Here is a 17,041-nt window from a genome sequence, read left to right as displayed (position 1 = left end):
CCCACTGAAATGCATGCACCAATCGAACCAAACCGAACCCCACGGCACTTAACGCCGTTGAAAGGACCTTGGCCTGCTCAGCCCGAAGGCCGGCAGGTTACGAGGGGTCGTGTGGTCAGCATGACAAATCCTCTCGGCCGTTATTCTGGGCTTTCGAGACCGGGCCTCCATCTCACCTCAATTCTAATCACGTAGGCTGAGTGGACCTCGAACCAGCCCTCAGGTCGAGAGAAAAATCCATGACCCGGCCGGGAATCGAACCCGGGGCCACCGGGTGACAGACGACCGCGTTGCCCCCTACACCGCGGGGCAGGACCGGTGCGACGTAAAGCCAATTGTCAAAGAAGAAAACTTACCGTGATCACCTTTAGGTACTTTCACCCCATCAACACAGTAATTAAAACTGAGAGGAACGTTAGTGCTGACCTAAGGTAACTGGGGGAAAGGTCAGGCAAGAAGAAGAAGGTCCTCCTCCGTGGTGTAGTGGTTAGTGTGATTAGCTGTCACCCTCGGAGGCCCGAGTTCGATTCCCGGCTCTGCCACGAAATTGGAAAAGCGTTACGAGGGCTGGAACGGGGTCCACTCAGCCTCGGGAGGTCAAATGAGTAGAGGTGGGTTCGATTCCCACCTCAGCCATTCTAGAAGTGGTTTTCTGTGGTTTCCCACTTCTCCTCCAGGCAAATGCCGGGATGGTACCTAACTTAAGGCTACGGCCGCTTCCTTCCCTCTTCCTTGTCTATCCCTTCCAATCTTCCCATCCCCCACAAGGCCCCTGTTCAGCATAGCAGGTGTGGCCGCCTGGGCGAGGTACTGGCCATCCTCCCCAGTTGTATCCCCGACCTAGGGTCTGAAGCTGCATGACACTGCCCTTGAGGAGGTAGAGATGGGATCCCTCGTTGAGTCCGATGGAAAAACCGTCCCTGGAGGATAAAGAGATAACGAACGAACGAAGAGGAAGAAGGTATTTTTACAAGCGAATAGGTCCACTCCACCGAAACGAGGCTGTCGTATTTGAGCACTGAGGAGGCATCGAACCCGTGAACGTGAGCTGAGAAAGACAACACTGCGGTGTCTGGCCGGCGGTTAATGAACCAGCATTAAGACAGAGTCTTCTCAGTCTGGTTTGTGCAAGCGATCTGCAGTATGCTAAATGCGGTGGAGGACAAAGCGATGTCGCGCGGCTTTGGAACATTGACGTATCGCTGTTGGTGTGTTTCAGCCGGCCATGACGGAGACGCAATCAAATTACTATCTTGATCCTTTACGAAGGGAAGAGGGTGACGACGGGGTGAAAAGGATTAATCTGCTGTCTACCCGATGGGATAAGACGCACGTCATTTAGCGCCTCTCAGCAAACACACGGAGCGGTAAACACCAGCGTTACTGCGGAGAATCAAAACATCTAAAAATATTAATTTAATTATTATTTAGGTTAATTATTGCAGAATACAATAGAATAGAATAGCATAATCCCATCCCCCCACCTAATAAGCCTCCGTGGCTCAGGCGGCAGCTCATCGGCCTCTCACCGCTAGGTCCCGTGGTTCAAATCCTGTCACTCCATGTGAGATTTGTGCTGGACAAAGCGGAGGCGGGACAGGTTTTTCTCCGGGTAGTCCGGTTTTCCCTGTCACTTTTAATTCCAGCAACACTCTCCAATATAATTTCATTTCATCTGTCAGTCATTCATCATTGCCCCAGAAGAGTGCGACAGGCCTCGGCAGCCGGCACAATTTCTATCCTCGCCGCAAGATGGGGGCTTCATTCATTCCATCCCTGACCCGCTCACTGACTGGAAAACAAGTTGTAGGTTTCCATTCGTTTTCCATCCCATCCCCTAGTTCCGTATCGCCAGAAACTTGGGAGAGAGGATTTATTTATTGTTATACATTTGCTCTATCTCTCTCATCGTTCCCTCAATTCTGAGGATCGTGGTCTCCGAAGAGGCTATTGGCCAGTTCGTCGCTGTTTGGGCTCTTCCTATTCATTATTGTCCTTGAGACTGGTCACGCCTCCCAGGCACATATTGACATGCAGTCCAGTAGAACAATATTCATTTTCATGTACTTAACGAGTAAATGAAAATGAACCTTATCGTACCGCACTCTAGGAATGTATGTTTGCAAGACTTATTTACGCACTCCTATAGTATAATATACTTAAGGTTTATTTTCCTTTACACGTAACCGAACGAAAATGAGCGCAACGAAAATTGTTCTGATGGACTGTATATGTGGCTGAGAGGCGTGACCGGTCTTAAGGTCAGGTAGAGCATTGTCACGTTCGTGGTTTTGGCATACAGCGCACATGTTTGAAAGGCTTTCTCCCTTGAGACTGTTCTTAATCGCCTGCCAGAGCATTCCAAATTATCATCCATTTGTTTCTTTCCTTTTAACTTCCTTTGTTGTCCTAGGTGTAGTACAATGCTACATTTTCCAGGACAAACATTCTTTTATTTAGTGCTTTTATTTTTTCATTTCCTTTTGCTATATATATTTTTAAAATACAAAGAAGTTTGCTTTTCTTCTCAATGTAAAGGTCGATTCACACATCTCCGGAAAGTGACGCAGCTCCCCGTATCCGTTCTTTTCGACATGAATATTTCAAGTCTGTTCTCACACTTCTTTACCGTGCAGTACCGTGCAAAATTCGGCAATCAAGTGTTCCATGAAGTGTTTTTTTAGTGATGATGAACTGTTAATGATAGCTTGGATGAAGGGGAGAAAGAGAGGTAGAAACAATGGGTTCATCCTATATGGAAACGCAGGGGTAAGGAAAGAGAATTTTCTACTCTATATAAGAGCTTGAAGGACGACGAAGTAAAATTTCACAGATACACTATATTTGCTTTTAATTACTTGAAAAATTAAATAAATGAAATTGTTGATTAATTTTTAATACACCTGACTTTGTAGGTGGGGGCAGAAAGTGCCTTGTCGCGCCAAAGTCGGTGCCTTTGTACAGACAGACCAATTTTCTTAATCATAAAAGCAAAAAATATATGTTACCTTCCTTCAGCTTCCATTTTCTTGCCAATTTCGTCCCATACACTCTTCTTCAAACCACTATCCATATATTTATAATAATCTGCTAAATTATATAGAAAAGAGTGTGCCTTCACTAATTCAATCAGCACTTCGGCCTTCATTTTGTCAGGTAAAGAACAGTTCAAACGTACACGGATAACCTCAGTACTCGAAGAAAGCCGAGAAGCAGGGAGGCGGGAAGAGAGAAATTACGTCTGTGAAAACAAGAAAATATCATTGGCGAGCGAATACTTATTGCCGGCACGGATCACGGAGAAGCACGGAAGGTCACGGTGAATGACGTGAACGGAAGTGTTGGAACTCATACGTTCGTTTACATGGCGACGATATTTTATTTTCACGGAAGATGCCATCACGTCCCGGAGATGTGTGAATCGACCTTAAACCTCTCCTTTTCTTTCTAATTTAACAATTAAATAGAACTATTTCTCTCTTTCTATGTTTGTTTTATATTCACCACCCAAATAAAATCTAATTGCGTCATATTTTCAATAGATGTGTCTATTCCATAATTTCTCCACAAAACAAACAAATGATTTTCGTTATGTTTCTCTCTCTGACCCTTACTTTTATATTTCCCTGTTAGTTACAACAGCCTACCTCTTATTTCTAGGTTTGAAAGCCTTTCCTTCATTATTGACATATGTTGTATAATTTAACATAATTCCGATAATGTTCTTTTAGTCTCACATTCTGTCATAATCATCTGCTTCCCAATATCCTTCACTCTAATCGTTAGTTCCTTGCTGAATTTCTTGCCTTTGCTCGGAATCTCTTTGCCGCAGTAGTCTCCCATTCCTATCCTGTCAAGCATCCATTCTACTTTCATTAGCCAATAATCTTCATTTAAACCAGGGCCTCTCAGAGTGCATGCGCCTGGTGCAAGCACTGTGCACGGTGTAAAAGACGACTTGGCTTGGTTGACCAGAGTGCAGACCCCCCATTCCTCGATTTGGAGCAATAGCACTTACTCTCTCTTTCTTCACGCCTATCTCGCTCGCACCCCCTGTCTCCCTCTTCCACACTTGCTACGTCGCGCTCCAAATCCGAGCTGAGTTGCGCCGAGTAGAGCCGAGTAGCCCAGAGACGAAGCGTTGGTCGAGTCCAGCCGAGCGGGAACGATGCACAGTGCACGGAGCTCTTGCGCCTCGATTTGCACGCGTGAGATTTTGGGCGTTTGAGAGGCCCTCATTTAAACGTTTCATCTGGTGTTGGTATGCTAAATTCAATATTTCTCTCCCATCTCCGCTTCTTAATCTCAACAATTAAATTATTACTTTTCTAGTTATATCTGCTTGAATGCTTATATCTTCACATAATTTTCCAACTCCACTATTGGCTGTTCATCCTGGAAGATCCATTATTATTTTTGCAGAATTTATTACTTCTTCTTTTCTAGCCTATTTCAATCCACTGCTGGATATAGGCCTCTTCCATATGCTTCCATCGTCTTCGGTCTTGAGCCACTTGGAACCAGCGTGTTCCAGCCAACAGCTTTATGTCGTCGAGCGATCTCTTCTGGGGTCTTCCAATGCCTCTCGTATGTTCCCATGGTCTCCAGTGAACAATCCTAGAGGTCCACCTGTTGTAATCTTGTCGAGCTACGTGTCCTACCCATTGCCATTCTAGTCTTGCTACTCTTTCTAGGATGTTTGTTACATTAGTTCTTCTCCTGATGACCTCTGAACGGATCTTATCCCTAAGGCTGATCCCTAGCATCTGTCGCTCCATGGAACCCTATTTTTATCAAAGGTATATTACAATCATAGTTTAAAATCAAGACAAAGAGATGTTTTTATAAATTTAGTTTACAAAAGTTTTGTTTATGAATGTGAGAAACTGCATATAACAACATCTCTTGAGTACATGATACAGTGGTTTAGAGAGTTCCAGGTTACAACCATTCAGGTGGCATTGCAAAAAATATCTTCTCATTTTGTAACGTTCCAGACGTTACAGTGTAATTATGTTAATTTTATTATGTGTAATTAATTCAGGAATTTAACGTCATGATATTTATTTTGGTATGTAATTGTATTATAATTCATGTTTAATCATTTGCTCACTATCATTTCATTACTTTGTAACTACGACTTGTAAACGAGGGCTGAATATCCTAATATTCACTTAGATTCTTGCGACATTCGTTTAAAATTAACTTGCAGTAGATTTCCTCTATCTTGCCACATCACCGAGGAAGAAGGAAGGACAAATTTAGACACCAAGTTCTGGGAAAAGCGAGCACGTGTTCAAGCGTTCTAACGTAAGCTACCGTATTTCGACCAGAATTATTCAAACTGATCACCGCCTATATTTTCAAAGGAGCGTCATGTTGCCATGGATACTGAGTGAAAGGACTAATAGAAGAACAGTTGATATCAGGGTTAAGACCCGTCAACTCTAATATCTGGAGCGGGGAGAGACGTGTCATCTGATTGGACCACGTGTAGCGACCTGTAATTAGCGCCAGAGAAGGTTATAAAAGGGCGTGTTGGAGCTCTTGGCTTCATCTTCTACGTGATTCTTATTGAGTTTCTACAATCTTCTACTTGACTCTACTTGATTCTTCTACTTGATTCTTCGGATTCTTCGTTTGATTCTGCATTAGTATTCTACATTAATTACTTCATTACCACGACGTGGTACTTAGAAATTCTGAATGAGGGGTGTATAGCCACTCTCATCAGGAAGTACGTACAGCTCGGCTACAAGACCGGTTTGAACCAGTCTAAGTCAATAGGTAGTATTAATCTAGATAGAAATGAAACTTCAGAGCACATTTTCAGTAAAGTTGGAAGGATTCTTAATTGAGTATCCTCTCCATAAAACCCAAGGTGGTTCTTCTAACTATGACTTAGGGCTTATCTCCAATATATGGGATAGAGCATAATAGGGAGTGTTAGTTTTGAAGTCATCTTCCAATTAGTGGGAGGTGCAATTTGCAAGGTAGGAATGGTACTTAGCTGCAGATGAAGAGATCTCAAAGACGACCGGTGATGTTCCAGCTACAAGGATGGAAGCTTTCCAAGGACCAGCAGAACAAGACTACATGGTGAGCAAGCGAGTTAAAGATATTGCAAGTTTTCGCGAAGTAGAGTCATTCAATTTTTTGTTAAATTCATTTTCTATTTTAAATTCAGTTCTCGTTAAACCGTCGTCATTTATATTAAATATAATAAATAGTATTTTTCTAGTTCACTTTAATCAATCTGCCTTAATTAGCCTTTTGATTTCTAATTCTCCTGCTTAATGATTAGTGCACTATCACCCCACCCCTGTGATAAGAGTCCGTCCAAGCTTGATTATAAATTTTTATCTTTAAGTCCTCAACTTAAAGATTGGCGCCCTTAGCTTGAATGGTTGCATTTCTCGTTCGATGATTGTTCTCCGAGAGGGGAAGTCACAATTTCAAACACTGGACACTCAAATAACAAACGATGCTCTGTCTGAACTGATCCACAAAAGCATAAGTAGCCATCTGTAACAGTCAGTTTAAAGTGTTCTAAATACGATTTAAATTTTCTATGACCAGTTAGAAATTGAGTTAAAACAAACTTCGCCACTAATGCTTTACACAGCCGATTTTGAACTTCCTGAAAATCTATTTCTCGCTTAACACATCCTTTCAAACTACATGACCATAAAATACTCCAGTGATGTAAAATGTGTTGCCTGATTTGTGTGAATATAACATATTGGAGATTTATGGTATACAATATCCAAAAGAGACGTAGCAGCTGATTTAGGTACGGAGTCTGATTTTTCATTACCAGTAAACCCAGTGTGACCTATAATCCAAGAAGAACAGATGTGAGAACACTCCTGAGCTATTTCTCTGATATTGACAGCTATATTGATTATAATACATACATATTCATTATAGACTGTTACGCCTTTCAGCGTTCAGTCTGCAAGACACTGAGAATTTAATAACAGCCGCCACAATCCTCTCTACTTGTAACTAGTTCTGTGGCATCTTTTAGTTCTTTACCTCTTATCTTTAAATCATTATATACTGAGTCTAAACATCGTCGAAACAAACAGACAGACGCCGTATAATTTTTATTAATAGTACACATCACCGTCATACAATAAAGGCTCTCAATCCTGTTGTTCTTTTCACATTCTTGTAGTTTTTATATCTCATCAAGTATGTCTTCCTAAGTAGCTGCCTCTGTGGATCAGTGGTAGAGTGTCGGCCTCCGGATCCCAAGATAGCGGGCTCAAACCCGGCAGAGGTAGTCGGATTTTTTGAAGGGCGGAAAAAAGTCCATTCGACACTCCATGTCGTACGATGTCGGCATGTAAAAGATCTCTGGTGACACATTTGGTGTTTACCCGACAAAATTCATTAAATCTCAGCCATAGACGCCCAAGAGAATTTCGGTTTACTCGGTCTGCCATTTAGTGGGCCTAGAGTGAAACGGAACGTCGAAATTGACGAGCGGACAGCCAGATGGCGTCAAATTGAAATGTCTGCACACGGTGGCTGAGGCCATACGATTATTATTATTATTATTATTATTATTATTATTATTATTATTATCATCATCATCATCATCATCATCAACATCATCATCTGTTTACCCTCCAGGTTCGGCTTTTCCCTCGGACTCAGCGAGGGATCTCACCTCTACCGCCTCAAGGGCAGTGTCCTGGTGCTTCAGACTCTTGGCCGGGGGATACAACTGGGGAGTATGACCAGTACCTCGCCCAGGCGGCCTCACCTGCTATGGTGAACAGGAGCCTTGTAGGGGGATGGGAAGATTGGAAGGGATAGACAAGGAAGAGGGAAGGAAGCGGCCGTGGCCTTAAGTTAGGTACCATCCCGGCATTCGCCTGGAGGAGAAGTGGGAAACCACGGAAAACCACTTCGAGGATGGCTGAGGTGGGAATCGAACCCACCTCTACTCAGTTGACCTCCCGAGGCTGAGTGGACCCCGTTCCAGCCCTCGTACCACTTTTCAAATTTCGTGGCAGAGCCGGGAATCGAACCCGGACCTCCGGGGGTGGCAGCTAATCACGCTAACCACTACACCACAGAGGCGGACATCATTATTATTATTATTATTATTATTATTATTATTATTATTATTATTGTCTTTTTAGGTCTTCCTCTTCATTTATTTCCTAGAATTTTCCCTTCAAGGACGTGTACTAGGAAGTCATTATGTCTCAGGATATGACCTATAAACTTTATATTCCTTCTTTCCATATTCTTTAACAGTCTCCGTTGTTCATTGATTTCCTTTAGAACATCTCGATTCGTCCTTTTTTCTGTCCAGCATGTCGTCGTCATTTTGCTCCAAAAATACATTTCAGTTGCTTCCAATGAAACTCCTTTCTCTTTTTCAATAGTCCAGCTCACACAACCATAAAGTTGTACACTCTAGACAAAGGATTTTACAAAAGCCTTTCTTGTTTCTAAATTTATACGGGTATTTCTTAAAAGACTCCTTTTATTACGAAAGGCCTGTTTAGCAAGAGCTATTCTTCTTCCATGGTGCATCTATTGTCTTCACTTATAATGCTTCCTTAGTAACAAAAACGATGCACTTGTTCTATTTTGCAATTTCCTACTCTTATATTTGTATTAACTTCCCTGTCATCTTTGCTCACAACTAAAATGTTGGTTTTATTACTATTGATTTTAAGTTTGCAATGTTTCGATGTATCACACAGAACAGTCAACTTTCTGTGTAATTCCTTCTCGAAGTTTGCTACTATGGAAATATCATCAGCAAATCTAATACAGTGGATTCTTTCCCCATTTATCTTTATTCCTTTAATACTTTCCTTTAAAACACATATTTATTCCTCAATAAACAAATTGAAAAGTTATGGCATGAGTGTAGATGTTCTGCTAAAATCGATTATACCAACAAAAAATTATAATTTTAAATTATACAAAGAAATGTTTATGTTACTATTTATAGTAAAATTATCCCTGTGATTGGTAACCTTAGTAGATTGAGATATTAATTCTCTCGTGGGTTGTTGGGGGGTATTTACTATGCTCTTATTGAAAACCACATCTCTTATATGATATATACGTATATCTGGGGATGCTGTAATAAAGGTAGAGGTCCTTAGGAAGAAAGTACTAAAAATAATTTTCAAACTGCCCATTCTGACACCGTAACGATTTGTATATGCATTGTAATATATTATCACTTCAACAGAATTGAATGTCACATTGGTGATACAAAGCTAGAACAGGTCGATAATTTCAAGTATTTAGGTTGTGTGTTCTCCCAGGATGGTAATATAGTAACTGAGATTGAATCAAGTTGTAGTAAAGCTAATGCAGTGAGCTCGCAGTTGCGATCAGATGTATTCTGTAAGAAGGAAGTCAGCTCTCAGACGAAACTATCTTTACATCGGTCTGTTTTCAGACCAACTTTGCTTTACGGGAGCGAAAGTTGGGTGGACCCAGGATATCTTATTCATAAGTTAGAAGTAACAGACATGAATGTAGCAAGAACGATTGCTGGTAGAAATAGGTGGGAACAATGGCAAGAGGGTACTCGGAATGAGGAGATAAAGGCTAATTTAGGAACGAACTCCATGGATGAAGCTGTAGGCATAAACCGGCTTCGTTGGTGGGGTCATGTTTGTCGCATGGAGGAGGGTAGGTTACCTAGGAGAATAATGGACTCTGCTATGGAGGGTAAGAGAAGTAGCGGAAGACCAAGACGACGATGGTTAGACTCGGTTTCTAACGATTTAGAGATAAGAGGTATCGAACTAAATGAGGCCACAACACTAGTTGCAAATCGAGGATTGTGGCGACGTTTAGTAAATTCTCAGAGGCTTGCAGACTGAACGCTGAAAGGCATAACAGTCTATAATGATAATGTACGCATGTATGTTCCAAATCTCCGCATTAAGGCTTTTATAACTATGATCGTTAAAATTCAAAATAATTTAGTCCACTCAAACACATCAATAATTACCAATTCACAGATTCATAATTATGAAACAAGAATTATTTTTTAAACATTCACTACAGTCAGATTCATTCAACTAGTTATGGTCAAAATTCACCTTGGCATTTTTCTATAACTATGTACAACTCATTTCCAAAAAATATAAAAATTCGACCAACTTTATCTATTTTTCAAGAGCAATGTAACTAAATACTTAAAATGGGGTATTGTATTTATGAAGCTTTGTCCTATCTTATCTAATACATCATGTAACATTAATGATTTTCTCTATTTTATTTTGTAATTACATTGTGAATATAGCCGCCATTGTAATTGTAATTGATCTACAATGCCCCAAGACTCAGGTGCCTATATTGAAATGGATTTTTTTTTAAGTAACCAGGCTCGCTGATATGGTCCATTTTCAACAGAACTATGGATATTGTATGAATTGAAATGGCGCGTAACACCATCGAGCAGGGCGCATTGCATATAACGTCATTAAATCACGGCCTCCTGAAGCAGGCGAGTGTGAGATGGCTTTGGCAATAATTCATCAGTCGCGCTGGCGTGAGTTTCGAAGGGGGATGTGCAAATTTCACTTCCTTGCTAATAGATACGACCAATTTCCAGTTGTAATCAATAGATATTTAAGAAAAATCTAACGTATTCATCGTAGCCCATTCCGTGGCTCGTTCATAATACAGCTAATGATGGAGTGGAGTTCGCCTAACAACAGGCACGTGTGATTATCATTAGAATAACAGAGCGCCATAAACTAGCTTTTCGCATTATTTCCTGCGTGTCTGTTTATTTATGCGACAGATCTTCCTCTGCTGGAAATAGTACAGACCTTCCCCCTCACTCCATTCTTTTCCGAGCGGCAAAGTGAACTATTGTTGGAATTATTGTCCATTGTTTTAACCAGGAAAGTGAGGGGAGCTTCGCATTGTGACATGAAATACTGTGACAGTCATTTAAGCACACAAAATATGGAACCGTAATTGATGATATCCTGGTAGCGAGAAAGCTGCAATTTCGTCGCAGTTCAAAATTAGAAACCGGATTTCCAAGAATGTGAACCTTTCTTTTTTCTGACAATGGTAATACACTACCGTGTGTCATTCCTAGGAAGCGGGAAATTTTAAGTAATTTAGGCCCGGTTTCATTAACGTGGGTTAAATCTTAACCCCGTGTTACCCAATTTCGACTATTCATTCTGTGTCATCAAGAAAAGTTCGTTTTAATTGAGTTGCCCATTTGCAAAAGGGGCCAAGTCCATTTTGACAGAATGATTTCTGCTATCACAGTTAATCTAAAATCATAATTTCCTTTTGCACCATAACTAACAAATAGGCGGTTTAGTTTGTAGATGTTGTGAAATCTATGGATAAAGGTTAGCTGAATATTCTTATCTGAAATTTGCATTTACCCGTTTTGCAGGTGAAGAATGGAGGTAGTCCATTTTGCAAACGCCTAGGTGGTCTGAGAATCGATCTGCTTTAAAAAATAATTAAAGTGTTTACAAAAGGAAGTAGCCTCAAACAACATTGTGTGTATCGTTATGATTCATAAGTTCAAAATCGTCGTATTCTTCATTTGGTGCTGCGTCTAACTGCAAGCTTTCTTGCTGCAGAAACACTTCATCATTGAAGAAATCCAACTTCTCCAGTTAAGGCCATGATTCCCCAAAATGAAAAGAGCTTCTTGATGACTTTTATTTTGGCTGGCTTCAGTTTGAACCCCTACGGAATCAGATGTGGAATGGCATCTATTTGGAAACGTTTTCCTATTTCGGTAAGAGTTTTTGGCCCTCCACAATTAAAACTGTAGAATGGCTCTCCCTGCACAACGCATTCCTTCTTGTTTCCTGTTTTGGTGTTGATGAATTTCTTAGCGCTTTGAAATTGAAAATGCCAGCTTACCGGACTCTTGGCGACGACGTTGGAGAGTTACTTCCAATGTCTTACTACACAATCTTCCAGGCCCAACGAAACTACTGTACCTTCGGATATTTTTCATCGTGTTGATGTAGACCTTTGTGTTTTCAGTCACGTTTATGTTCTTAAAATTCCTCTCCACATTTCCGAAGGTTCTATAGTGGGAGATGAAAATGAATGGGCGACGATCGGAAATCACATTTGTATCCTTTGGATGCATCAGCATTCCAACCATAGACATATATTTTTCCGACCGCCACATCCATCTGAAAACAATCGTATTTTGATAATACCTTCAAAATACACATGCACTGCTTGGTGATGATGTACAGCAGACACAATTTCGTTGGAGCTTTTAGCGAACCCATTCCATAGCCAAACGTAGGACGTGACGTTTTCTGGGTCCTGAGTGCTTGTGGAAGAGCCCTGGCAAACGCTAAAGTTGTACAAGTAATAGTAAGAGGCTTGGTCGGGAACCTTTTGAAGCACTAAAATATTTTGACTGTCGTAGCTGAGCGTAAGTTCTTCAAAAATTTCTTCCTTGTGATTTACTGCGCCGGCGTGGCGGGAGAAACAAATGCAGACCTCTGGTTCCGCCAACTTAAACATCTATAATCACAGCATTCACATTTACATCTTATTCCTGTAAAGAGGACCTTGACTACATGATGGAAAGGTAGCCTGTTTTGTACACGCATCCCTTTCCTGTGGCCATGTTTTCGTACGAACACAGCCCGTATTGTAACCGCTGTGCAGTTGTCCCCTTTTGCACCCTGAGCCAGTAGTCACTTGTCCCACTTTGCAGACGCATACTTCTTTTAAAACGCACTTTAGAGAGGTTTAAGACGAATTTTCTGCCTGACAAATAACCCCCTTCACAGGCAATAAGAAACTCTGCCTAATAGTGCCAACAACCCTTTGTTTTGGGCATTTGGGCCGCTTTGCAAACGGACTACTTAATTCTACGTTAAGGTCGGAGTTAACTTACCCCTCCTTTCACCTGGGTTAAACTGTTAACTGGAGGCTTAAGGCAAAATGGCCACTGTAAATTATGCGTTTAATGAAGAGCTGCTTTATTTAGATACGTTAAATGGTGTTCCTAAAAGAAATTGACCTACTGGGGGAAATTATCTTTAAAATCTATCCGAGGAACAATTTCTGAAAACCGTGTCAGTACGGTCGTCGATGAAATTCGCGAGAAGTTTGAGTACATAGTGGACAGAAACAGCCTCCCTTTTCTTTACTACAGGTAACGATTGCATTAAGATTTTACACCACAGGGTCGTTTCTTACATGATAATGGTCGGTGACAACGTTGGAGTATCAAAAGCTACAGTCAGCAGAATGGTCTCTAAAGTGTCTGCAGGTATAGCATTAATACAACCTGTGTCTGAAAAGTTCGATGACTGGTCGCCTAGGTTGTACACCGTGCTAGTTCGGACGATGCGCCCGCGCTTACGCATTGCGAGACATGACACCAAGTGCCCCCTATCGGTCAACTAAACACAGTGAAACGGAGTTGAACGCTGCAACACATCGCACGGAGTCCGTGTGAGGACTCGTGTCATTGCACAATGGAGTGCAAAACGAAGCAACACGTTAACATGAAGTTTTGCTTCCACCTAGACAAAACGGCAACGGAAACACACGCAATGCTAGTGCCAGTTTACCACGCTCAAGCAGTGAGTAAAAATTGCGTTTTGACTGGTTTAAACTCTTTCGAGATGGAAAGGAAGGTATTGAGGACGAGGCACTTTCGGGTCGACCAACCACAAGCACATCTCCAGACAACATCGAACGAGTGCGGCAGATGCTTGCGAATGATCGGCGACTCTCTTTAGGAATGATAGCAGGTGAAGTGGGTGAAGGCAAGGACAGTGTAAGGACCATTGTTCACGAACATTTGAAAAAGCGGAAGATTTGTGCCCGGTTTGTATCGCACAACCTGACAGACGAGCAGAAGCAAACTCGGATGGAATCGTCGGGAGATTTCATTGTCGTTTGTGACCAAAATCCAGAGGTGTTGAAAACCATCATTACAGGAGACGAGTCGTGGTGCTACCAGTTTGATTCGGAGACCAAGAGACAGTCAATGGCGTGGTGTTCAGCGTCTCCTCCACCTCCCAAGAAAAGTCGTCGCACAAAGTCCAAGATTAAGACAATGCTGATCCCCTTTTTCGACAGCAATGTTGTCATTCATCATGATTTTGTACCCTAGGGTACAACTGTCAACGCGTAATTCTACGAGGGAGTTTTAAAACGGCTACTGCAACGCATCAGATGGGTTCGACCTGAACTGTACCGGAGTGGACAGTGGAAGCTACTGCACGACAATGCCCGTCCGCACATCGCAATCCGCGTGACCCACTTTCTCCCTGAACGCCAGGTGACTGTTCTACCACACCCTCCGTATTCTGCGGATTTGGCGCCGGCAGATTTTTTTTTTGTTCCCCTGTCTTAAATTAGCCCTGAAAGGCCACCGGTTCGACAGTGTAGCAGGTATCTAACAAGGCGTGACAAGGGTTCTCCGGGAGATTCCAAACGAAGCGTTTGCTGCCAGCTTTCAGCAGTTTTACAATCGATGTCAAAAGTGTGTTGTAGCTAACGGAGATTACTTTGAAGGCCAGTAAAGGAGTTGTGTGTGTAACTTACGTTGTCTTTATTTCACGAGACCATTCACTGAACTTTTCAGACACAGGTTGTATTTTTGAAGAAATGTTTAAGAGGAGAGTCGTAATGCTGTATCCCGTTAATGTTAAAATAGCTTAATAAATGAACCCATTTTCTCAGTAGCCACTGAATGTAGAAAGATGATTATTAACATCAAGTTAACGTATGTCTTTTGCATATACTGATGTAGAACAGCTCTAAAATATGTGCTAGGAAAAACGTTACGATTTTTAAAAATATTGCCTAATTATTAATTTTGCTGCAGATATTTTATCATAAAAAGTAAACTATTCAAGTAATTATTACAAGATATTAGAATCATTCCGTATTGACGGTTTTCACTTTACAAAGGTGAAAAATGAGATTATCCTCCTAATTCAATACAATAAATATTCCGTCATTGGACGGAGTAAACAAATTCAAACATGTTTCGGCTCGTTTGAGCCATCTTCAGTGAAAAATGAGGGGAGTTTGAAATAATTTACATAATATAAGTTGTAAAAATGCTAAAAAACATAATGAAGGAGCAAACGAAAAAACAAACAAAAAAGCCTAGACGGAAACAAAATTAGCACAAATATACAATATTTACATCATATGCGGAGCAAAAAACAACTCACTGCGACAAAATTCAGCGAAAAGGTGTTAATTTAAAATAATAACTGAAACTAAAAACCGTGTTAAATATTGTATATTTGTGCTAATTTTGTTTCCGTCTATGCTCTTTTTTGTTTGTTTTTTCATTTGCTCCTTCATTATGTTTTTCAGCATTTTTACAACTTATATTATGTAAATTATTTCAAACTCCCCTCATTTTTCACTGAAGATGGCTCAAACGAGCCGAAACATGTTTGAATTTGTTTACTCCGTCTAATGACGGAATATTTATTGTATTGAATTAGGAGGATAATCTCATTTTTCACCTTTGTAAAGTATTCAAGTAGTGTCAAGCAAAGTATATCCATACTACTACAACAGTATCACAAACGTTTGGTAAACGTTTCTTGGAAATGCACTCAGTAGTTTCTGAGAATTTGTTTTGGTAAAGTGATTTTGCATTTAAATGTTTCAGTAAAGCTCACCCACTGCAGAATATCAGCTATAAAACCCTCACGACTTTTAGTCTTCATCTCCTTCTACACCCAGCTCCTCCAGTACTGACCTCTTTCTCCGTGTCCTTGTTTCCTTGGCCACTTTTGCAACGGCTATCTCAGCCTTCATAACTCGTAATTTGTCTAACACTCTCATATTTCTCATAGTATTTATTCCAATTTGATTTCCCAGGTCCCTCAAAACTTTTATTCTTGCTGAATAACCACCGTTAAATGTCAGAACACCGTCAAGAATACCAGATTCTAAGGTTGGGAAGCCAACGAACACATTCCTAGGTACCTTAGACCACACAATATTGTTGAATGATTCTTCTGAATTTTGTGTTTTGCCTTTGGGACATCTTTTCAGAAAGTCTGAGTGGGCGAGATCTTGAAAGATTGGTTTTATAGAACTCAAAACAGCCTATGGTATGGTATTCTAATGTGTAAAACAATCTAGAGTACTTCTTCTTTTTCTTCCAAATACTTACACCATTCATTACAACAGAAAAAATGACATGGCTCTGCATTGGTTGAAACGTTAAAAAAATAAATGGCCCAGACTGCTTTACTCATGCCCTCTAAATTACCTGTGTTACTTCGAACAATCATACCATAGTACTGTGTTATGTGGTCTATAAACTTGTTTATCAGTTGACGCTTTTTTGTCAGATCAGCCGATAATTTGGTGCTAGCGAGAGTCACTCTCATTCCCCTAAGTCTCCTAATTCTCCTGGCCAAAACAACTTTGCATCTTGCGATTGCAGCTCAAGCAGGGTGAGCTACTGATAAGATAAATATATTTATCTTCAAAATACGCCAAACTACAGCTTTCTAGAGTGAATAGTTCCTAAGATATATGTAAATCAAGTGGGAAATACTATGAAATTACCCTGCAATTTCTTTCCGTGTAGCTGTCTTTTTCTTTTAATCTCACACCATCAGTCTTCTTGCATTCTACGAACAATGATTTGATACTTAGTGACTAACTCCAGGAGTAATGTTTTATTTGTGCTTCATTTCCTCTTCCCAATCTCTTCCACTCTTTGATCATTGTTCTCAGCCCTATTACGAAAGAATAATTCAGGCTACCACGGAACTGTGGAACAAAACAAAATCAATTACTGCGCAAAAAATAAACAAAAGAATAGCACAAGGAGTGTGTTCATAACCTCTAATTCTCCGTCACAGCCTCCTTGATTGATACGATAGCTGTTTCGGGCGAAGGTTACTACGGTGTTAGTTAACCCTCTGCCACTGCCTTCGTGATATACAGGCCGTACTGTAGCTCTGATGACGTCACGCTTTGGGTGGGACTTGGAAGCGATACGCATCCGCTCCGCTTGAATAACACACTCATTTAA

Source organism: Anabrus simplex, chromosome X, assembly GCF_040414725.1.
Source record: "Anabrus simplex isolate iqAnaSimp1 chromosome X, ASM4041472v1, whole genome shotgun sequence".
NCBI lineage: Eukaryota > Metazoa > Arthropoda > Insecta > Orthoptera > Tettigoniidae > Anabrus > Anabrus simplex.
The sequence above is the reverse complement of the archived record's forward strand: the minus strand, read 5'-3'. Positions refer to the sequence as shown.